Source organism: Hippocampus bargibanti, linkage group LG05, assembly GCF_051943395.1.
Source record: "Hippocampus bargibanti isolate YZ-2025 linkage group LG05, ASM5194339v1, whole genome shotgun sequence".
Lineage (NCBI taxonomy): Eukaryota > Metazoa > Chordata > Actinopteri > Syngnathiformes > Syngnathidae > Hippocampus > Hippocampus bargibanti.
In genome coordinates, this window is record NC_142738.1 from 31708441 (window position 1) to 31732182 (window position 23742).

At 44.1% G+C, this 23742-nt stretch overlaps 1 pseudogene; it reads left to right on the forward strand.

The window, feature by feature from the left end:
* Positions 1–23742, forward strand: part of LOC148898532 (uncharacterized) — a 143227-nt pseudogene that overhangs the window by 55022 nt on the left and 64463 nt on the right.

Genomic DNA, 23742 nt, shown 5'->3' on the forward strand with positions numbered 1-23742 from the left:
GCCTCCCAATCTCTGGTTGAACCTCTTCCTGTGATGTGGCAGCCTGGGGCCCTTCACCTCGGAATTTGTGTTGTACCTCATCAATCTCAAGTTGTGATAGCAATTGCCGTTTGTGGATATTGGAACACTGAGCTACTAGTTGTTTCGTGGTCAACCGTGACTGTGGGTTTCGAAGTAACCATTCAGCCCCCATTCTCCGCATGTAACCCCTCTGACTAGGGTTGCTTGAGTAGTAGCATTCCAACAGAGCCATGTTATCGCATCTCGTCCATCTCCGCTTTGTTCCAGTAGCCCATTTTTCATCAGGATGCTCTGGTTCCCCAACACCTGACGCAGACCTTGTTTGGCCGGGCGACGTCTGAGCCGGCATGTCATTCCATTTATTGTCTCTCATCATTGTATGAGGTAGGCATTAGCGTGAAGGGTCTTGCCCAAGGACCCACACTGGATGATGTCATTGTGCTCATTTCTGCTCATTTTCTCTGCCACAAGTGGGATTCGAACCCTCGTCTCCCATATGCCAAACTGATGCCTTATCAACTGAGCTATCCAGCCGCTTCTCCATATTAAAAAAAAAAAAAAAAAAAAATCCTCGTCTCACCCACCATGGGTGGTGTCTGTCCCCATTTCAGCTCGGGTCCTCTACCAGAGGCCAGGAAGCTTGAGGGTTCTGCGCAGGATCCGTGCTGTTCCCAGCACTGCGCTTTTCTGGACCGAGATATCCGATGTTGTTCCCGGGATCTGTTGCAACCACTCGTCGAGTTTGGGGGTCACTGCCCCAAGTGCTCCGACCACCACAGGCACGACTGTCACCTTTACCTTCCAGGCTCTCTCCAGCTCCTCTCTGAGCCCTTGGTATTTCTCGATTTTCTCATGTTCCTTCTTTCTGATGTTCCCATCACTCGGGACCGCTACATCCACGACAACGGCTTTCCTTTCCCCTTTATCTATGACCACGATATCTGGTTGGTTGGCCATTACCATCTTGTCAGTCTGTATCTGGAAGTCCCACAGGATTTTTGCTCGGTCATTCTCCACCACCTTGGGAGGTGTTTCCCATTTTGACCTTGGAGTTTCCAGTCCATACTCCGCACAGATGTTTCGGTAGACTATGCCAGCCACCTGGTTATGGCGCTCCATGTAGGCTTTCCCTGCCAGCATCTTACACCCTGCAGTTACGTGTTGGATTGTCTCAGGTGCCTCTTTGCACAACCTACACCTTGGGTCTTGTCTGGTGTGGTATATCCCTGCCTCTATGGCTCTGGTGTTCAGGGCCTGCTCTTGGGCAGCCAGGATGAGTGCCTCTGTGCTGTCCTTTAGGCCAGCCCTCTCTAGCCACTGATAGGACTTCTTGAGATCAGCCACTTCTGCTATGGTTCGGTGGTACATCCCGTGTAGGGGCTTTTCCTCCCATGATTGTCCCTCTTCCAGCACCTCATCCTCTGTTCCCCATTGACTGAGACATTCTCTGAGTACATCATCCGTTGGAGCCTTCTCTTTGATGTATTCATGGAGCTTGGATGTTTCATCCTGGACACTGGCTCTCACACTCACTAGTCCCCGGCCTCCTTCCTTACGGCTTGTGTACAGTCTCAGGGTGCTGGACTTGGGATGGAACCCTCCGTGCATGGTGAGGAGTTTTCGGGTCTTAATATCTGTGGTCTGAATCTCTTCCTTTGGCCACCTTATTATTCCTGCAGGGTATCTGATCACTGGCAGGGCATAGCTGTTTATTGCCCGGGTCTTGTTCTTGCCATTGAGCTGGCTTCTGAGGACTTGCCTCACCCGCTGGAGGTATTTGGTCGTAGCCGCTTTCCTTGTTGCTAATTCGAGGTTGCCATTGGCCTGTGGTATACCAAGGTACTTGTAGCTGTTTTCAATGTCTGCTATTGTTCCTTCAGGGAGTGAGACCCCTTCAGTGTGAACTACCTTGCCCCTCTTAGTCACCATCCGACTACATTTCTCCAGCCCGAATGACATTCCGATATCACTGCTGTAGATCCTGGTTGTGTGGATCAGGGAGTCTATGTCCCTTTCGCTCTTAGCATACAGCTTGATGTCATCCATGTAGAGGAGGTGACTGATCGTAGCTCCATTTCTGAGGCGGTATCCATAGCCTGTCTTGGCGATTATCTGGCTGAGGGGGTTCAGTCCTATGCAGAACAGCAGTGGGGAGAGTGCATCACCTTGGTATATGCCACATTTGATGGACACTTGCGTTAGTGGCTTGCCATTGGCTTCAAGTGTGGTTTTCCACATCCTCATCGAGTTTGCAACGAAGGCTCTCAGGGTCCTGTTGACCTTATACAACTCCAAGCATTCAGTGATCCATGTGTGTGGCATCGAGTCATATGCTTTCTTGTAATCAATCCAGGCTGTGCACAGGTTGGTATGTCGGGACCTGCAGTCTTGAGTGACTGTGCTGTCAACCAGCAGCTGGTGTTCGGCACCTCTAGTATCTCTACTAATGCCTTTCTGTGCTTTGCTCATGTATTGATCCATGTGTCCACTTATCTTAGCCGCAATGATGCCTGACATGAGCTTCCATGTTGTGGAGAGACAGGTTATTGGCCGATAGTAGGAAGGAACTGCACCCTTTGAGGAATCCTTCATTATCAGGATTGTTCGCCCTTCGGTTAGCCATCCTGGGTGAGTCCCATCCATCAGCGACTGGTTCATTTGTGCTGCTAGGCGCTCGTGGAGAGCTGTGAGTTTCTTTAGCCAGTAGGTGTGGACCATATCCGGGCCTGGTGCCGTCCAGTTTTTCATACCTGAGACTCTTCCTTGTAAATCTGCCGCTGTGATGGTAACTGGGTTCTGTTCAGGGAGGTTGCTGTGCTCCTCTTTCAGAGTCACCAGCCATTGTGCACTGCTGTTATGTGCGACCTCCTTCTCCCATATGCCTTTCCAGTATCTTTAAGTTTCCAGCCTTGGAGGGTCTGCTCTGCTGTTAGAACCCTGCCACTGAGCGTACACTTTCGCAGGTTGTGTTGCGAACAGCCTGTTTATTCTTCTGGCCTCATTCTCTTTCGTGTACCTCTTTAGGCGACTGGACAAGGCCTGGAGCCTTTGTTTGGCAGTTTCGAGTGCTTCAGGTATGGTTATCTGCATGTACCTCTTGGTTATTGGCCTTTTATTCACACCTCTCTGGATCTCCGTCAATTGACTCACATCTTTCCGAGCTGCCTTGATCTTGGCCTCCAACCGTCTTTTCCATGGTGGGGAATGAATCTCGTGGCTCTCATGGTTGCTCTTGTAGCCAAGCATCTCTAGGATCACTGATGCTGAGGTGTATATCAGCTCATTGGTTTCCGTGATCGTTCCGGTCGGGATCGTTCTCAGTGCTGCATTCACAGTTTCCATGAGACTTTCAGGTGGTACTTCACATAGCCGTTGTAACCGGTGTCTTCGTTGCCCAGTTTTCATTCTTGCCATGATCTTATCTCTCAGGTCAGTTGCTGCATCGCTCAGCATTTCATTCATTGGGGCTGGCTTCCCAATCTCATCATTCATTGGGGCTTGCCTCCCAATCTCTGGTTGAACCTCTTCCTCTGATGTGGCAGCCTGGGGCCCTTCACCTCGGAATTTGTGTTGTACCTCATCAATCTCAAGTTGTGATAGCAATTGCCGTTTGTGGATATTGGAACACTGAGCTACTAGTTGTTTCGTGGTCAACCGTGACTGTGGGTTTCGAAGTAACCATTCAGCCCCCATTCTCCGCATGTAACCCCTCTGACTAGGGTTGCTTGAGTAGTAGCATTCCAACAGAGCCATGTTATCGCATCTCGTCCATCTCCGCTTTGTTATATATATATATATATATATATATATATATATATATATATATATATATATATATATATATATATATATATATGTCGCATGTATGAATCATCTTTGACTTCAGGGTAATGACAATTGTCAGGTCAAAATAAGCGTAATGATCATTTCAGGATCATTATTTTAATAAATCTATGAAGTTTTCTTTTACGAAAAGTCCCACAATTTCAACTGGTGAATGTCTATTAAATAATTAATCACCAGCGAATCTAGCAACATTTACCATGTCAATTTATTCCAATTTGATATGAATGTTCATCAATCAGTCTAATTTGCCTGCCTATTTAATTTACTTAGTTTTTGTTTCAACTGGACGGTATTCATCAAAGAGTTGTGGGAAAATTTGGTTTATGTCATTCATGAGGACGTCTAGTGGAAACGAAAGTCTCCTTGCTGCATCCTCTGGCATCCTGGCTGCGGGATGTGGCATGGTTGGGCAGGTGTTTCGATGTGACGGGATAGTCATCTGGATGGCCCCCACGAGTCATCTTGCAATGACCTGGCTCTTTCCCCAGGGCAGTCTCTCATCCTGTGAAAGAAGAGAACTGCACAGCAGATTACATGCAGGCAGGTACAATGTTTTTGTACAATACGTTTGCCAATGTTAACGTATCCGCCTTAGTCTTTTTCAGTTTTTATCGGAGGGAACAACTTCTACCCATTCGGTGAACAAATCAATTAGCCGATCCTAGAATGCGGCTGTGAATCTTGAAAACATTTTTCCAGGTGTCCCCAAATTTTTTTTTCCAACTCAATCATGTTGATCATATTCATAGGTGTCCCCAGAAGATGATCAGATGGATACAATGGAGCAGAGTGTCTTGATTTGCTCCTGGCACTTGAACCAACGCTGTAACTGTCACAGTTGTGATCTGAGTTCCAAAGTCATTCATTTGTTTCACACCTCTCTCAGCCACATCATTGGTCACTTTTACTGACCTCACAAACTTCTGTGCATTCCTGTAGCTGTCATTGTCTTCCCAGGTGTCAGCAGGAGTAGTGAGCCAGTCACATTTCACTCGAAGAGCATCAAACAGAAACTGAGACTCTGGCCCTACAAGGTCTGTGAGAACTGTAGCTGTCTTGATGACAGGAAACACTGTAACTCTTAGGTTTCTCTGTTTCTGACAGCTTGACTGCGAGCTTCTCTTTTGCAGACTTGGTCCATGCTGGCATGTGAACTGAACAAGGTGAATGACACTAGTTCCTGGGTCAGATACCAGCAGTGGTTGTTCATTTTCTTGAGAACAGAGGTTGCCAGTTCATAGTCATACTGCTTGTTTTGCAGCATGTTCTTCATGAGCTGGATGTCATGGATAGTTGCATCAGCTGCATATGTGATGGTCACCCCGTGGCTGGTGTAGAATAAGGCCAGGAACTTGTTCATCCTGTCCAGCTTGAAAATAGTGACCGTGTTGTATTTTAGTTCCTTGGAAAACACAAGCATCTTCATACAGTAAATGTTCCTGTCCATCCAGCGGGCTTGGTGAATGGCACCTGGCTTGGCCCAGTGGATATCTCGATCAGGCACAGCTCTGCCACCTCTCTGTAATCTGCCCTCGGACCTGCTTCCTCAAAGAAATTGCTTAAGACTGCAACTGTGCTTGTCTTCTTCTGTTTGAAGTCTCGTTCAACTAGGCCCAGAACTCTTGAGAAGTCCTCAACCAACTTGTCCCACTTCTCTTTCACATTGCTCAACATTGGGTTTTCAGGACTCTTGACCTTACTAAACACAGCCTCCCATACACTTCCAATTATTACCTCTGATAGGTGATGGCCACAAGCGAAGTAGAATACCTGTTTGCTTAGTTTTTCTTCAATAAGCTTTGCTGCACCCTTGTTGATGCCACTGTTGCTTTTTGTGGTATAAATACCAAGCCTACAATGTTGTATGTGAGACCCCATCTTTCAATCAGTTCCAATGTAGCATTACACTGTTGGATTCATGTGGAACGTTCTATGAAGAGCACACCAAGCAGCTTCCCTTCTTCATACTGTGGAGTACCAGAGACAAGCATATATATGTTTGTGCATTAAAATTAATTAAAATTAACACAGGTGTTCATGTGTTTACTACCAAATGCAAGAACATTTTATTAGCTTTCATTTGGTACCACTTTCAATGCTATAGTATCAACCACTGGAAAGCTACAATAAAAATAAGGACATAATATCCCAAATCTTGCAGCGTTTTTTAAAAACGTCAACAATAAAATTACATGGCCCTTGAGGCAGGCATAGCCAAGGTCCAAGATCACAATAACTGATATATTTAGCTAATTTAGATCTTTGAGAATGGGAATAATATCAGTTTCCATGTTTGAAGAAAAAAGTCAATTTTGAAGAGGTCTAGTCCCCCATGGTTCCAGTCATTCAGCCCAACACACACAAAGCACAGCCATCACACTCTCTTTGTCATTGACAACTCACACACACACACACACACAAAACCACACACACACTCTCTTGGCAGTCCATCGAAGTCGAAGATGACGTCGCTTCCATTGCTTTGTGGGGTATTGGACAGTGGTTATCGGCGCTGGCGTCGATGCCACTGTAGGTGACTATGAAGCCCGATTCTGGAGCCACAAATCCTGCCACATTCAGGACATGTGAGGCCAGGACCGGGCTGGCGAGGCGGTACTGAAGCAGCACAGAGGTGTCTTTGCTCGCGCCGCACGATCCTCCTCTGGGTGCGTTTGTTTTCAAGTTGTGTCACCCCTTCGTGGCATAAGGAACGCCACAGTGGCCTGTTAGCTGCAGCAGACTCCAGATCGCTGGGCTTGATGTTGCATTTCTTTAGAGTCTGTTTAAGCTGGTCTTTGTATCGCAGCTTAGGACCACCAGGCTTCCTATTCGCTGACAGGAGTTGTCCATAAAGCACCTGCCGAGGCAAGCGGCAGCTAGGCATCCGGATGACATGTCCAACCCACCGGAGTTGCCTCTTTGCCAGTATAGCCTCGATACTGGTGGAGGCGGTGCGTTGAAGGATGTCGGTGTGTGGGACACGATCCTGCCAGGTGATGCCAAGGATTCGTTGGAGGCACCTGATGTGGAATGCATCAAGGCGTCTCACATGGCGTCGATAGATGGTCCAGGCTTCTGCGCCATATAGCAGCGTGGACACACACACTGCTTGGTAGACTGCGGCTTTTGTTGGAGTTCTTAAGTGGTTGTTTTCGAACACACGAGTACGCAATCTGCCAAAAGCTTTGGAGGCTTGATGAATGCGGGCCTGGACGTCGTCGTCAATTAGACAGGAGGGTGTTAGAATGCTGCCGAGGTAGCTGAATTGTTGGACAACCTTGAGGGGTGTGCCACTGAGGGTGAACGCTGGGGTAGGAGAACTCTCTTTTGCCATGACCTCCGTTTTGGTTACATTGATCACGAGACCGAGTGATCGGTAGACGGAGGATATGGTATCAAGGGCATGTTGCATGGCAGCTGGGCTGTGGGCCAACAGAGCACAATCATCTGCATACTGTAGCTCGTGGATGTCGCTGATCAGGGTCTTGGTCTTGGCCTGTAGGCGTCTGATGTTGAACAGGCTATCATCCAGGCGGAATTGGATTTGTACGCCGCCACCTTCCTGGATGGACTTATGGAAGAGGAGCGTAGCTGCCATCAGGAACAGGTTGAATATAGCAGGGGCCAGTACACAGCCCTGCTTCACCCCGACTTCCACAAGGAACGGGGAAGATTGCTGGCCACCAACAAGTACAGTTGCTTGCATGCCGCTGTGGAACTGTTTTAGGATGCCGAGAAATTTGGAGGGAACGCCAAATTTCTGCAATATGGTCCAGAGAATGTCACGGTTAACTGTGTCAAATGCCTTCGTAAGGTCGATGAAGGTGATATAGAGGTCCTTGTTTTGTTCCTTGCATTTCTCCTGAACTTGGCGCGCAGATCATGTCAAGAGTGCTTCGATCCTTCCTGAAACCGCATTGTGTCTCTGGGAGGACGTCTTCGGTAATGTGTGATGTAAGACGGAACAGCATTACTTTTGCAAGAATCTTGCCAGCAACAGAAAGTAGGGAGATGCCACGGCTGTTGCCACAGACTGACTTGTCCCCCTTCCTTTTATAAATGGTAACAATGTTGCTGTCTTTCCATTCCTGAGGAAGTGTCCCGTTTTGCCAGATGTTGCAGATGAGGTGGTAAAGCTGCCGTGTCAGGAGGTAACCGCCGCTCTTGAAAACCTCAGCTGGAAGTCCATCAGGGCCAGGGCTTTTGTTGTTTTTAAGGCTCCAGATTGCAGAGAGCACCTCTGTGAACTGAGGAGGTTCATCAAGGGAGGGAACTGATGGAAGCTCTGGGAGGGAGTCAAGGACAGATGTGTCTGAAGGGTTTACTTGGTTGAGCAGGGAGTCAAAGTGCTCTTCCCAGCGCGCAAGTATTAGCTGTTTGTCCTTCAGTAGTACAGAACCGTCTGCAGATTTAACTGGGACAATGTGTTGTCTTCGTGGGCCGTGCAGGGATTTTACAGCATCATAGAAGGCGTGTGTGTTGTTGTTGTCTGCATGCCTCTGGATTTCTTGGGCCTTGCTGAGCCACCACTTGTTCTCCATCATCCTCAGCTGTTTCTGTGTTTCACCACGGATGGCCTTGTAGTGAGAGAGGAGAAGTGGAGAATGAGGGTTGGAGAGAAGTGTGGTATGGGCTTTGCGCTTGGCTACCAGAAGCTCCTGTATGGCAGCTGAGCTGTTATCGAACCAGTCTTGATGACGTTTCTGAGTGAAGCCGATGGTCTCAGAGGCAGCTTGATGAATTGTTGTCCTCAATTTTTTCCACCTGCTTTCAATATCAGGGTCACCGTGACTGGTGTCCTTGTCCAGGCTGGCAAGTCCCTCTGCCAGCTTGTTGCGGTAGCTGGCTGCACACTCTGGGGACTCCAGGGCCCTGGTGTTAAGACGCCTTTGGGGTTGCTGTTTCTTGTGAGGAGGTCGAATTCTCAGCTTGAGCCTGGACTTGATCAGTCGATGATCAGTCCAGCATTCAACCCCACGCATGGCCCGTGTGATGCAGACGTCATTTTGCTCTCGTTGCCTTGTGATGATGTAGTCCAGTAAGTGCCAATGTTTGGACCTGGGGTGCATCCATGATGTGATGTATTTCTTTTTCAGTTGAAAGATGGTGTTAGTTACAATCAACTGATGCTCAGAGCACAGAGTGAGGAGTCGGAGGCCATTGGTGTTTATTTTCCCCGTCCCGTGTCTTCCGATTACTTGTTTCCAGAGCCTGGCATCAGTACCTACTCGGGCATTGAAGTCACCCATCAGAACAAGTTTATCAGAGGCAGGGATTTTGGATATGGTAGCATCCAGGGACTTGTAGAAGGCATCTTTGGTGTTATCGTCAGCATCCAAGGTGGGAGCATAGGCGCTGATTAAAGTTGCGGGTTAAATTCATTCATCTTCGTCTGGTTCGGACTTCGTCGAGTTTCTTGATGAAATGCCAGTTGAGTCGATAGTTGGTACACAGCAAAAACTACTTTATTCAGTAACAATCGAGAGAAACATTTCTAGTTGGAGCTGGACAAAAGAAGAACCAACGCCTGCCTCTTCAGGCTTAGTTTAAAAGAATACCGCGACAGTCTGTTGACCAATCAGTTGCGGACAAGTCGATCTTCCATCCAATCGGCTACGAACAAGTCAGTGTTCGGAGGGCCTTAGACTGAAATTGGAGTTGTTGCCTCTTTGCAACGACTATTGAACTAATAAGCTTGATAATGCTATTTAACTAAATTAAACGTGCAATAATCATAATATGTACTAAGCTAAACATGAAATAACATAATATGCTTACTAATCTCAGCATGAAATAACGTAATATGTTTACTAATGTGCATAAGCATTGTTTGCTTTCAACATTTAGCTTGTAGTCGACGTGCACATTCCACCATGATGTCCCTGATCCACTGGTGGAAAGACGCTTTGATCCTCTCCTCTTTCATCTAGAACTGCTTCATGTCATCACAAAGAGGGTACAGCAAGACCTGAACAATGAATGTCTCTCTGTGTCTTTGTTTTGTCATATTGTATCTATGCTGTCATATTATTTGTTATTTAGTTTTTTTTGTTCTTTTGACTTCAAGAGGGCGCCGCGAGAGTGGCTGCCTTTCCAGCAGCTCATGTATTTTGTTTTTCTACTTTCATTCCTTTCATCACTTTGCTGCTGTGAAATGTAAATTTCTCCACTGTGAGACGAATAAAGGCATATCCAATCCAATCCAATCCAATCCAATCACAAACCCAGTCCCCCAACGCCTTGTTCATCATCTCAGGGGACTTCACGTTTCCCTGGAATCCTCCCTCCCAACATTCACACAGTATATAACTTGTGCCACCAGAGACAATAACATATTGGACTCATTCTACTCAAATACCCAGGATGCGTACAACCCCCCCCCCCCCCCCCCGTACCCCCTCTCGGAAGAGAAGACCACAATAAGGTATATATGTGTCATGATCTGGTTGGCGACCAACGGGGGGCGCTGTCGGACCCGCCTGCACCTGCACAGGTGCTGGTCGTCCCGATCAGATTGGCGACCAACGGGTAGCGACGCCAGCCCTGCCGGCAGCCTCGCAGGTGCTGGTCGTTATAATCACTGTCACTTAAAAGGACACCCGGCACGACCATCCGTTGTCGGTTCATTGTTTGTTGCTTGTTTGCTGCATGCATTGTGTATGTGTTTGTTTAACCTCGGCGGACTTTTACTTTTGGTCTTCTTTTGCTCCTTTGTATTTTTTCCATTCAGATGATTTTGATGTTTTACATTTTGTTCCTGCTGACTTTATTTTAATACAATTTGTCAAACAACCTCCTGCTCCCTACTGCCTGCTTTTTGGGATCCGCACCCGCCATCACCACCTCGCAAAACGTGACAATCTGCAGCCTGTGTACAAACCCCTTGTCCAGAGGCAACCACCTTCTGACCCGCATGGTCAGAAGATGGTCCACAGACGCTGAACAAGCTCTGTGGGACTGTTTTGACTCAACCAAGTGGGAGCTCTTCACTGAGATTCATGGGGAGGACATTGATTCACTCACCGACACCATCACGGACTACATAAACCTTTGTGAAAAAAAACGCCGTAACCACCAGGACTGTGCGGTGTTTTTCCAACGACAAACATTGGATTAATCCCGACATAAAGGCCCTCCCGGAGGAAAAAGAAAAGGGCTTTTGTGTCAGGCAACAGAGAGGAATGAAGTCTATGTAGATCCAACTGAGGAGAAAGATCAGGGTAGGGAAGAAGGCCTACAGGATGAAAATGGAGGAGCAGCTGCAAGCCTCCTGGTTCCTCCGACCAGCTGTGTGTCATTGTCCAGCACTTGTTCAAGCTGAGCCTGAAGCTGGGCAGAGTTCCACAGCTGTGGAAAACGACATGCCTGGTCAGTGCCCAAGTCATTCAGAACAAAAATCACCCTTATTATTTGAACTGTATGCAATATGCATTTCTTGATACTTGCACTATGTGCAGTTTTTTTATGAAACGGTTTTGCACATTTACATTTGCACAGTATACAGTTGACATTTTTATTGTGTTATGCTTAGAATATCTCGTTTGCTATCCTTTCAGCCCCCCACCCCATCCCCTTTCAATTGCTGCTGTGGACTGCACATTTCCCCATTGTGGGACGAATAAAGGTTTTCTGCTTCTGATTCTGATTCTTGTTATTGTTTTTAGAATTATGAGTGATCGACAAAGTCAAAACATGCACATGTTGATTTTGGTTTGGCAATGGAAGCCAAATTCCACAAGGATGAGCGGTAGAGAATGGATTATTGGATAGTAAAATATTAGTAAACCATCGTCATGCAGAGTGATCAAAACAACCTTATAAATTGATATCTAGCGAGATTACAACAGATCGTCTGTGAAAGTGATGCAATAATCATTAAAACATCCACTTTTGTTGAATTCATAACAGAACAGATCATTTCATTGTATGTTCTAATACATGTATAAATTTATATGCATTTTATAATATGTTTCACCAAATCATCACATGATTTTATGGCACATCAATTTATGTGATATGCTGAGCATTTATGCGGACTATGTTCTCAGTCCCTCTCGAGATTGGTTTTGACGCATTCTAGCGTTCAAATTTTCAAATAATAGGAGGTTCATTTTCCTGGGATTTAACCCATTAAATCCATCAATCAATCCATCACATCATATCTTGACATGGCACTCGTTCACATCATTCATAAATGTTTTCATCTGTACGTCACTTGAGAAATATTGGCCAATGCTTCATCCATCAGTTGGAGGAATTTGAATCTTTCAACAAATGTTGAAATTCAAGGGAAAAATATACTTTTTTTCTTCCTGAGCGTGAAGTAAACATGCATTGTGGGTGTTTCAGTAGATGTCCCTGAACCGAGGAAACAAAATTGTGTCTGAGACCACAAAGAGAAGAAGATCTGAGTTTTCATATTCATGCAACCTAGTCATTCTGAACAAAAATCACCCTTATTATTTGAACTGTATGCAGGAGGCAAGGATTTTAATTGTGCATTACACAAAAGGCTGAACGCTGATCAATACAATAAGGACAGAATGAATTAGACAAGTTTTATTGAGGCTTAAAAACAGCTCATTCTTTATCCTCTGGGATGACATGTCCAGGGATCCATGTGGAGGATTAGATGTTGATACAATTCACGGTCCAGGCAGCTTGTGTTAATTACCGGTACCATTCTTTCTGGGTGCTCACTGTTTGGACAGTGTCGAGGTTCCAAACCTTGCGACTTGGAATGAACAAGGTAGTGGTCCAGTCCAGTTGTTTATATCTGCATTCACTTGTGTTGTCGAGGTAGGTCCCGGCAGGGACCTAGTTGGTGTTCCTGGTTTGGGAGGTCAGGTTGATTACTTTCATCTGGAGTCACACCTGGTCCACGATAAGACGCGGCTGCACTGGCATTTTCCTGCCTGACTCATGGTGATACCAAATAAAATATAGTACGAATGATGGTGTTGCTTTTCAAGGTTTTGCTCGAGCTGGGTCGTTTTCATCCATAGCCCTGGTTGTGAGGATTATGTATACTAGTAATTTGGAACATGAGGATATGATGGTGGGCCAGGAGGATCAGGGTGTATGGGCAAGTATGGGAAAGGCTGATATGGGAATGGCTGAGGTTGCCGAAATACTGGTGGCGAACGGCGACCATAAAAATTTGACCCAGGTAGATAATATGGAAAATGTAGTGGGGGTCCAGGAGGTCCTCGTGGTCCTGGTGGCCCAGGTGGGGCAGGCAGCACAGGGTCTTGTTGAAAGTATGGGAAAGGCTGGAATGGTAGTAACCTAGATTGCCAATATGTTGGTGGCCAACGTCGACCATCAAAAGTTGACCAAGGTGGATAATATGGAAATTGCTGTGGTGACCCAGTAGGTCCTGGTGGTCCAGGTGGCCCAGGTGGCCCTGCTAGACCATGTGGTCCAGTCGGCCCCAGGGGTCCTGGTGGTCCTGGTGGACCATTTGGACCATTTTGTCCAGGTGGTCCTGGTGGACCATCATTTCCAGGTGGTCCGCTTGCACCCCTTGAACCTGGTTTACCATCTGGTCCAGGTGGCCCTGGTGGCCCATTTTGTCCAGGTGGACCATTTGGTCCAGGTGGTCCCGGTGGTCCTCCTGGTGGCCCTGGTGGTCCTGGTGGCTGACTTCGCACTTGTCGTACCTTAGCAGAAAAACTGCTGGTTCCTGTGATAGAGTTGACATCTTTGTTACATGGTGACTTTTCACTCACTCTTATTTTGAGAATTTGATGACTTACCTAACACGAAAAGGGCAAAAGTGATCACATTTAGAATGATCATTGTGGCTGAAGATGTCCTAAGACAGTGAAAAGGGACCTTAAACGTACATTGAGAGAAAGTCTATCAGATGAACATGATGAGAAGAGCTCACTGTTTGGACAGTGTCGAGGTTCCAAACCTTGCGACTTGGAATGAATAAAAATATGAATGCTTCTACTTTTGCTTTCTAACATCTGAATGGTGGCTCCATCTGACAAAGCTTATCGATAATTCTTTTCAATGGTTTCCAAGAACAAATTAATTTCAATCTAATGATAAACTAGTGCTGTGATGTGACACCAAAAATAAACTGGAAACATTATTCAATGCCAGTAACATGTTGTATTATTTTTTTTTTTTAATATCCCAAAATATTTGCGCAATCTTATTCAGCGATCATGTGTTTCATAGAAGTTCTTGACACATTAACATATAATTCAGACCCGAAAAAAAACTTGAATGAACAAAGATCCAGAAAGAATGACCAAAGTCAAGGACTAGTATGTGTGTGTGTATGTATGTGTGTGTGCGTGTGTGTGTGTGCGTGTGTGTGTGTGTGTGTGTGTGTGTGTGTGTGTGTGTGTGTGTGTGTGTGTGTGTGTGTGTGTGTGTGTGTGTGTGTGTGTGTATATGTGTGTTTCAAGACGAGTCAGCCCTGTTACTCATGTCTAATGACATCCTCCTGGACACTGTGTGTAGTGTCATTGGAATAAACTGCAACATAGAGTAGATCGCAGTATTATGTTGATTGGTTTGCAGCACTTGGTGGGCATTGGCATCTTTGAGTGGTTTATTTAACTGACAGAACCTTTTGCGTTATAGTATTTGCTGCTATGAGTCATGCACTGACCCACTATAATGTGGTGTTCGACAGAGCTCAATTCTGGGGCCTCTGCTGGTTACCGTGACTGCTCCCATTGAGTACAATGTAAAGGAATTTTCCATTTCCCACAACGAATGGGCGTGTCAAGGCATACATTTTAGGTGTAATATCTCCATTTATCACTTGATAGCATACCTGAGTGAAATTTGCAGTGGATCTTATACTGCCCTAAATTACAGCCTAAGAAGCACAAATATATATTTTCAACTATGCAGTGACATGCACGACGGTGGTTAGACCAGCCATGATGTTTGGACTGGAGACAGTGCCACTGCAAAAAAGACAGACGCAGAGCTGGAGGTAGCAGAGCTGAAGATGTTGAGGTTTGCTTTAGGAATGACCATGTTGGATAAGATCAGGAACGAATACATCAGAGGGACAACTCATATTAGCGGCTTTGGAGAGAAAATCAGAAAGGCCAGACTGAGATGGTTTTGACATGTCCAGAGGAGAGAGAGCGACTATATCGGAAGAAGGAAGCTGAGCCTTGAACTGCCAAACAGGAGACCGAGAGGAAGACCAAAGTGGAGGTTTGTGGATGTTGTCAAAGAGGACATGAAGGTAGCTGATGTGAGAGAAGAGGATTCACACAACTGGGTGAGATAGAGGACATTGATTCACTGTGGTGACCCCTGAAGGGAAAAGCCCAAAGGAAAGGATTGAGATAACATTTGTGAAAAAAAATGCCTTAAAAAATTCTGACGACCTATCTCAATTTGTGGTTTAGCCATTTTGTGCCGCCATTGAATGATTTTTAGCCTCAAGAGTCCTTCCTGACAAATATATTGGAAAATCTTTCCAGAGCATGAAGCAATGCCAACTTGAACTTGAGTGCTAATGCATATTTGTCAGGTGATTGTACAAAGTGCACCACCAAACATTAAGATCGAACATTGTCGAATATTAACATCATCCGCAAAAGCGCTTCAAGATAGAGAAAGTACTCACCACAAACACTCACAAGTTTGGCCTTGCAGCAGTTGTCAGTCCCGCTACCGTCTCTCTTCTGACTTTTCACAGTTGCTAACAGAGGGCTTAAATTACTTGTCCATCCCATTCAGGTGGGGCACTTATGTAGGTGGGTCATTTAATTGATTTTTCCTTTGCTTTCAGACAATTACAGAATGCGGTTTCTGTAAGGTAGTATTTCTGCTTTATGTTGCCAAGATGCATGTTCATTGAGCCACTTTGAAGTTAATACATCACACACAAGTTAATCACTGCAAGAATCATGTGTGCTTTGTACTTAGAGTCCTAATATGCTCTCAAACAGCTGATATATGTTTCCTTTTTTTTAAATTATCCTTTGACCAATAAATTGCTGGGTGGTGTATGTGATGAAGACGAGTGTGGCTTTGCAGAGAGGACAAACCGGTTTGTCCTCTCGAAGTCAGAAAGTATCAAGCACTTTACTGTCGAACATTTATTGAAATAACAAGTGATTTAAATGATCAGATATTCCACATGCTTTTCCGAAATCTTACATCAAACATCATTTGAATTAGGTGCTTTGCAACAGGGAGACATGGAGAACCTGCAGGACGGCGGGCCTCCAGGACCTGAGTTTAACACCCCTGTGTTACAGTCTTACAGCCATACAGTTAGGACAGCGGAAATCATCGGTACCGCCCTAGCCACTCTCGAGGACTTGCATCCCGCAAAAATGAAGACAAATTGCACGGAAAATCCTACTGGACCCTACGCACCTATTCCAGCTACTCGCCTCAATCGATCAATGCGCACCAAATTCACAGAAACTTAACCAGCTTCTTCCCTCAAGCCATTTACTCTCTAAACAGTCACCCAAATCTAACTGAATCGTGCCTCTTTGCAATTTTGCACAACCCTTGAAAGAGCATCCCTTTATCGTTATTGTAGCTCCAGGTCGGTACTCACTTGAACCACTGTTACTGATCTATATGAAATCCAGCACCAGACCCATTGAGCCAATCAAGGACATCTGTCTAATTGTAAATTTGTTGTACGACAAATACGACGACTGTTCAGTTTTAAATGGTTCACTGCACACCAACTGTAAAACTGTTGTCGTATTTTATTCTACCACTGATCAATTTAGCTCTGCTTCATACATTGCACATTGTCTCACAGTTGTTCCTGAGAGATACCACTTACTATTAGGGAATGTCTTTTCATACTTATCCATCCATCCATCCATTTTCCGTACCGCATATTCCTCATTAGGGTCATGGAGGGTGCTGGAGCCCATCTCAGCTGTCTTCGGGCACGAGGCGGGGGACACCCTGAATTGGTTGCCAGCCAATCGCAGGGCACACAAAGACATACAACAGTCACCCTCACACTGACAGTTAGGGACAATTTGGAGTGGTCAATCTGCCTGCCATGCATGTTTTTGGAGTGTGGGAGGAAACCGGAGGACCTGGAGAAAAGCCACGGGGGTCCGAAGAGAACATGCAAACTCCACACAGGGAGGCCGGACCGGGACGCGAACCGGTAGTCGGTGCTAACCACTCGACTACCGGGCCACCCCCTTTCATACTTATTTGGCATATATTTTTTCTGATGAAATAAGTGCAGCGTGTTCTACTGGAGACATATTCCTTGTGTGTTTACATACTTGGCCAATAAAGATTATTCCGATTCTAATTCTGATTATTCAAAAATTGATCCACAGTAATTCCTCGCTATTTCACACTTTGATTATCGCGCCCTTGCAGCATCGTGTTCTTTGTTTTTTATTTTGTTTTCTCAAAAGGACTCACCCATGGTGCATCACACTTTTTTTCCAAAGAACTGTGTGAAAAAAAATGCTGAATGACTTAAATAGTTTGTGCATGGCTGTGACTTTCCAGTTACAGCACCCTGCAGTGCCAACATCAACCAATGACGGCACAAATGGATCTATCCCATGATGCACAGAGATGATGACTGGCTGGGCACCTTCTCAACCCTGAGTGTTTGAGTGTGTGTGTGTGTGTGTGTGTGTGTGTGTGTGTGTGTGTGTGTGTGTGTGTGTGTGTGTGTGTGTGTGTGTGTGTGTGTGTTTGTGCGTGCGTGCGTGTGTGTGTGGGTGTCTGTAACAGGTGGGTCTTGCGTGTGTGTGTGTGTGCGCGTGTGTGTGTGTGTGTGTGTGTGCGTGTGCGTGTGTGTATCTGTGTGGGTGAGCGAGGGAATCCCTAATTCATGGATTTTCATTTATCATGGGAGGTCTCGGCCCCCATTACCAGTGAGCTAAGCGAGGGATCACTGCATTGTTGTTCTGTTTACCTTCTACACACCCCACGATGAATCTCCCAATCAAAATCATCTTTAATCGTTTAATCATTTTTAAATAGACAAATAATTTACCACAAGGTGGAGCTACTCGAACACTACAGCAAACAAAGTGACATAACTACATGTTTGTTCCCCTATGGGGAACAAACATGCAGGAAATGCAGGAAATGAAAATTGTAAGATTTGGCCTTATATGAAAAAAACAACTGTGCAATTGTGATCTCAAGTCGAAAAGCAATTTAAAATGACCAGCAGCATGCTAGTCTACACAAAAAAGTTAAACATATAATGCAACAGGGCAAATTTAGAACTGTGAATATTGCAACACAAAAGTGCATGAAATAGACACAAAAGTGCAAGAAATCGACCGAATGTCACAGAGGAGTTGAAAACAAATCTGATTTTTAGGCGAGTTCCATGGCCAAGGAAAAGACTGAGCTGAAAACAGCTTAAAGCGTAGCACAATTAACGCTGTTCAGGAGGTGGTTTAAATATTTACTCCAGAGTAAATGTTAGTTTGTGGCCCAGCACCGATATAAAAATGGGTGAACGCCACATGACTAGATTCACTTCACGAGAGAAGAATTGATTACATTGTGGCAAGGGGTGTGTTTAAAGGACAACTGACGCCGCCGGACAAGTTGTGTTCATAAATTGTAAAATTGCTTCAAATGACTTCTACTCAGCATATTTTAAAAAGATTCCACCGCATATAGCTATATTTTACCTTTTAAGACTCAAGCTCTATATCGATCCCCATAGGTCCATTAGGGACATTCACACTGTGGACAAAAGTTTTCAATCAACTAACCATGTATGTTTTTAGATGATTTGGTGAAAGAACGTTACAAGTGGGAAAAAATCATTCAAGAGTGCTGAGTTATGCTAAAATGACATTTGAATGGTTATGTTTAAGTGTTCTTGGGTGCTTTGAAAAGCGCTTGTAAATTAAATGTATTAATATTCTTATTACTATTATTTTTGAATTCTCTGATGCTAACGTATTGTAATTTATTCCTTTACAAATGTTCTGCCGTGATTCACAGTTATGGAAAACGATTATGATTATGGTAAGTTATTTCTCAGATTCTTTCATTCTTTTTGTTACTGTCCTGTTTGGGAGAATGGTACATGACCATCTTCCGACCACTTGTCCATCTGCTCCTCCGTCCATCCATCAATCCACCCATCTATCCATCCATCCATCCATCCATTCATCTGTAGCCACTACAAGTGCTGCTAATCAGTCATATATATATACAGTAAAGTCTCGTTATATCGATATCGGATATATCGATAGTCCCGGTTATATTGATACTATTTCTATGCACGCACGGAGAAAATTACATGCAAACAGGGTCGGATATATCGATAGTCCCGGTTATATCGATATTTTTTCGGACTCCCTTGAATATCGATATAACGAGACTTTACTGTATATATATATATATATATATATATATATATATATATATATATATATATATATATATATATATATGTTTGTATATACAGTAGTAACGAATTAGACTAAACTAGACAAATACAAATGAGTAGAAAGTAAGTAAAACTGGACGTTTAAGGATGTGCATATAAAATCGTTCTATCAGGAACAACCAAATCTTATATTTCTGTTTTTGTTTTCCTCAAGTAAGTCCTACAGCAGAGCGCCACAATCCATACAAAGATAATTTTGGGGTAAGTAAAAATATTTGACATTTATAAAGTTAACTAAAGGATTTGAATTTCTTTCTGTTTCTGATCATGATTAACATTGTATTTGATTTTATACAATTAACATTTCATTGATTTATTAAATCTACATTTGAGTGTGACATTTTTATACTTTGTCCATGTCATGGAAATGTCCATTTCTTTTTAAGGACAACCGACGTCTCCGGACAAGTTGTGTCCATAATTTGTAAAATGCCTTCAAATGACTTCTACTGAGCGTATTTTACAAAGATTCCACCGCATATAGCTATATTTTACCTTTTAAGACTTGCGCTGAATATTCCGGAAGTCTTGTTTTTGAGTTGGAAACGAGTCCTCGCGTCACGTCACTGAAGGAACGCCCCTGACCGAGAAAGGACACATTGAGGCAGTCCTTTCATCACGTCAAAGCATTTTGTGGTACGTTGTTTGGTCTGAAAACTTCGTGTTGATCCGTGTTGATGGCGAAATTAGAAGGAAAACATAAATAATGCGATGGTGAATCCTTGTGTGTTGCACCGAGCATGTATTTGATATTCGCTGACAAAAATTCTAAGGAAACAAATCAGCTGGTTACCACGGAGCTTTGTCGCCATCTTCTGCCTCTTTTTGGTGGTACATTTCCCCCCAATGTTGCCTCAAAATGACACGGAAGGATTTCTTTAATCGATTGCAAACATGTATGCTTTCCTCTTCAGAACTATTTGAATCATATTTATAACTGAATGAGTAACAAGAAAGCATATTCTCCGAATCTGAAGCCATTGTTTTGATTCGAGAGCAAGGCAAGACGTCTTGGCGTGACACCACGAACAAGGGGGCGGGACCTTCTGAAACTGGTCACTTCCGGTTTCAAATTGAAGTACTTTTTAGACACTCATTTTTCAGTCATTTTTATTGGTGTTTTGCATTTGACTAAAAATATCAGCCTGCGAGTTTTTGGTATTTTGGATGCTAAAAATGTTTTTTTCTGATGTCAGTTAGGAAACAAAAAAGTGATGTCGGTTGTCCTTTAAGTTAAGAATGTTTTGGCACACTTTGACCATTTTTACACAACAAATATGAGATGTTTTTGCTCTGTGGGGCTACCTCGTCTTTACTGTTTTGCAGGGAATAAGCTACAATTCTAACTGCTGTCATTTTCATTAAAAGTGCATGAGGAGTCGTGCAACTCAAAATTCTGTAGAAGAGACATCGGGCTGGAGAAGCCGTGATAATTACTTTGCTTATATGAAATGCAGGGTGGCAAAAGAACCCCACCCCACTGAGAAAAAGTGCATGTAACAACAAACAAAGAGAGATACAACTACCAGGCAAGGATAGGATGTTGCCGGGGCCTTGACGGGAGTTGGTAATAATGGGAGCAAACTGTCTTGCAGGGTCACCACAGAATGATGCTCTTCCTAGGTCAGGGGTCGAGAACCTTTTTGACTAAAAGAGACATACAAGTAAAATATTTAGAAATGTTTTTCAGTGAGAGCAACACACACACACATACGTACGCAAACACACACAAGTATATATATGTGTGATTTCAATAAAATGTCAGAATGTATTATTTAAAATTACTGTGATAATACTCAGCATTAATATTAATGGTTTTGTGTTCCGCATGATTGGTAAAACTACATACAGTCAAACTATTGGAATGAAAGTCAACTTGCCGGGTCCACACGCAAAGTTAGTCACACGGCTCTTTCGCTTGCACGCTTGCTTTCTGCTGTCTCTCGCAGGGTACTGTTTATTGATGCTAACGTTAGCATGGGGCTTGTCAAAGTGCCAATCACATTTGACTGTTTAATTGATGATATTGTTTCATTGCAAATTACAATCACGGCAAAACCTTTTCTCTCAACAAAGGTGAATTCCTTCGGCGAAACCTGAAGTGAATACTCCTTTTTTTAACTCATCGGCTTATTCAAAAGGGGGCGTTTAACTGTTTCGACATGAACGGAAGCTAAATCAGTATCATCCAATTAAATTGCGCTTTCAACCAACCTTGGTCACTATCATTTTTCATGTGTGAGGTTTGTAAAAAAAAAGGCCAACAATAAGAACACACCCCACGATTTGAGAACTGATTTAAAGATTGAGGTGATTTTTCCGCAGCAAAGTGGCGCAGCGGTAGGTAGCACGCTCGTCCCATACCCCAGAGGTCGATTGTTCAAAACCATCCTCTGCTGGGGCGATCGGGTTGTCAAGTGGTTAGCACGTCGGCTATACAGTGCAGGGGTCACAAGTTCGAGTTACGCTACGGCCTCCCCGTGTGGAGTTGGCATGTTCTTCCTGAGCCCATGTGGGTTTTGTCCGTGTCCTCCAGTTTCCTCCCTCGTTCTAAAAACATGTGCGGCAGGTTGATTGAAGATTCCAAATTGTGCTGATGCTCGGTTAACATGCATTTCATTATAATTGCTTTGTAGTAAATACAGCCACACCTCCAGTTACAGGAGAGGTATGAGAGAATGTGCAGACTTGTGCAACCACATTTTCCCTTTTTTCTCTCAAAACATTTTCATTTTTTCCATTTCAGCTTTTAAGATGATAGATTACATTCATGCTGGAAAAATGTTTCAAAATTATTTATCGATGAAAAGGTTTCTTCAGCCGTCATCTGTACAAATTTGTAGTTGTCGGACGTTTCGCTTCTAATCCAAGATGCTACTTCAGCGAACTAAAGTCTTACTGGTAGTTTCGGCCCTATAGTATTGATAAATAAAGGGCCGAAACCACCAGTAAGACTCGCTGAAGAAGCATCTTGGATAAAAAGCGAAACGTCCGACAACTACAAGGAAGTACAGATGACGGCTGAAGAAACCTTTTCATCGATGGACCACTCCTGTACGACTGAGAGCTTACACAGACCTAAATGATTTATGCTGGTATCATGTATTCTTTGAATAACTTCTCTTCACAAAGGGTTTTGGCATAGGCTGGTGCGTATACCAGCTCTCTTAAAGGACAACCGACACCCCCCGGACAAGTTGCGTCCATAATTTGCAAAATCACTTCAAATGACTTCTACTGAGTGCATTTTACAAAGATTCCACCGCATATAGCTAGATTTTACATTTTAAGACTCGCGCTGAATATTCATAAAGTCTTGTTTTCGAGTTGAAGACGATGACTGAAGTGACGTCACATTCGGAACGCCCCTGACTGACAAAGAGACACACAATGCGTTTTGGGTACTTTTTATGGTCTGAAAACACCATGTTGATGGCGAAATTAGAAGGAAAACTACATAAATAATGCGATGGTGAATCATTGTGTGTCGCAGCCAATTGCGGTAACACGCATAAAGAAGGTGTAAGTTGACACAAATTCCAAGCGGACAAATCAGCCCATTAGCAACGGAGCTTGTGCGCCATCCTGTGCATTTTCTGGGCGCTACATTGGAGTCCAGATCTTCACCGGTTTCATCGCTTGCAAACGGCTTGAACTGATACAGAAGGACTTCTTTAATGGATGGCAAACATGTATGCTTTCCTCTTCAGAACTATTTGAATCATATTAATAACTGGATGAGTATCAAGGAAGCATCTTCTCCGAATCTGAACTCTCTGTAGCCATTGTTTTGATTCTGGAGCAAGTCAGTTTGTGAAGGAGTATCCTGGCGTGACGTTACGAACTAGGGGCGGGACTTTCTGAATCTACCCAGTTTAGAGCTCATTTTGAGGCATTTTTGGGACACTTTAAGTCATTTTTAATGGTGTTTTGCATTTGACTAAAAATATCACTGTTGGCGTAATTCGCTATACGAACATCTTTAAAGATCTTTTTGCATCGTTTTGTTTTGTTTTTGACTTCCTGATATGTCATATCCTGCCTGCCTTTACATGATGTCACATCGTATTATGTCACATACTATCACATCACATCCTGTCCGTCTTACATAAATGCTCTCCCAGCGCGTCAATCTCTCTCTTTTCTTTCTGTCTCTCCTCAACCGATCTCACACAATGCCCCTGCTGTCGAGAGAAGAATAAAATAATTTATTCTGTTCAACACCTGGCTTCCTGCTGATTTCACCATCGGGTTAGTGCTACCGGCAGGCAGCTATGTTGAATGAATGGATTGCAGAAGATTTTTTTGGGGCCAAGGAATTCTAGTTACGGTTGATCTACGATCGGTGGGCTTGTGGGCAGATGAAATTGGTCAAGTGGACCAAATAATGTTTGCTGACCATGCCAACTCATGCTAAAGAATTGTCGAAGGCTGTCCTCCACCCAAACAATGTGGTGACA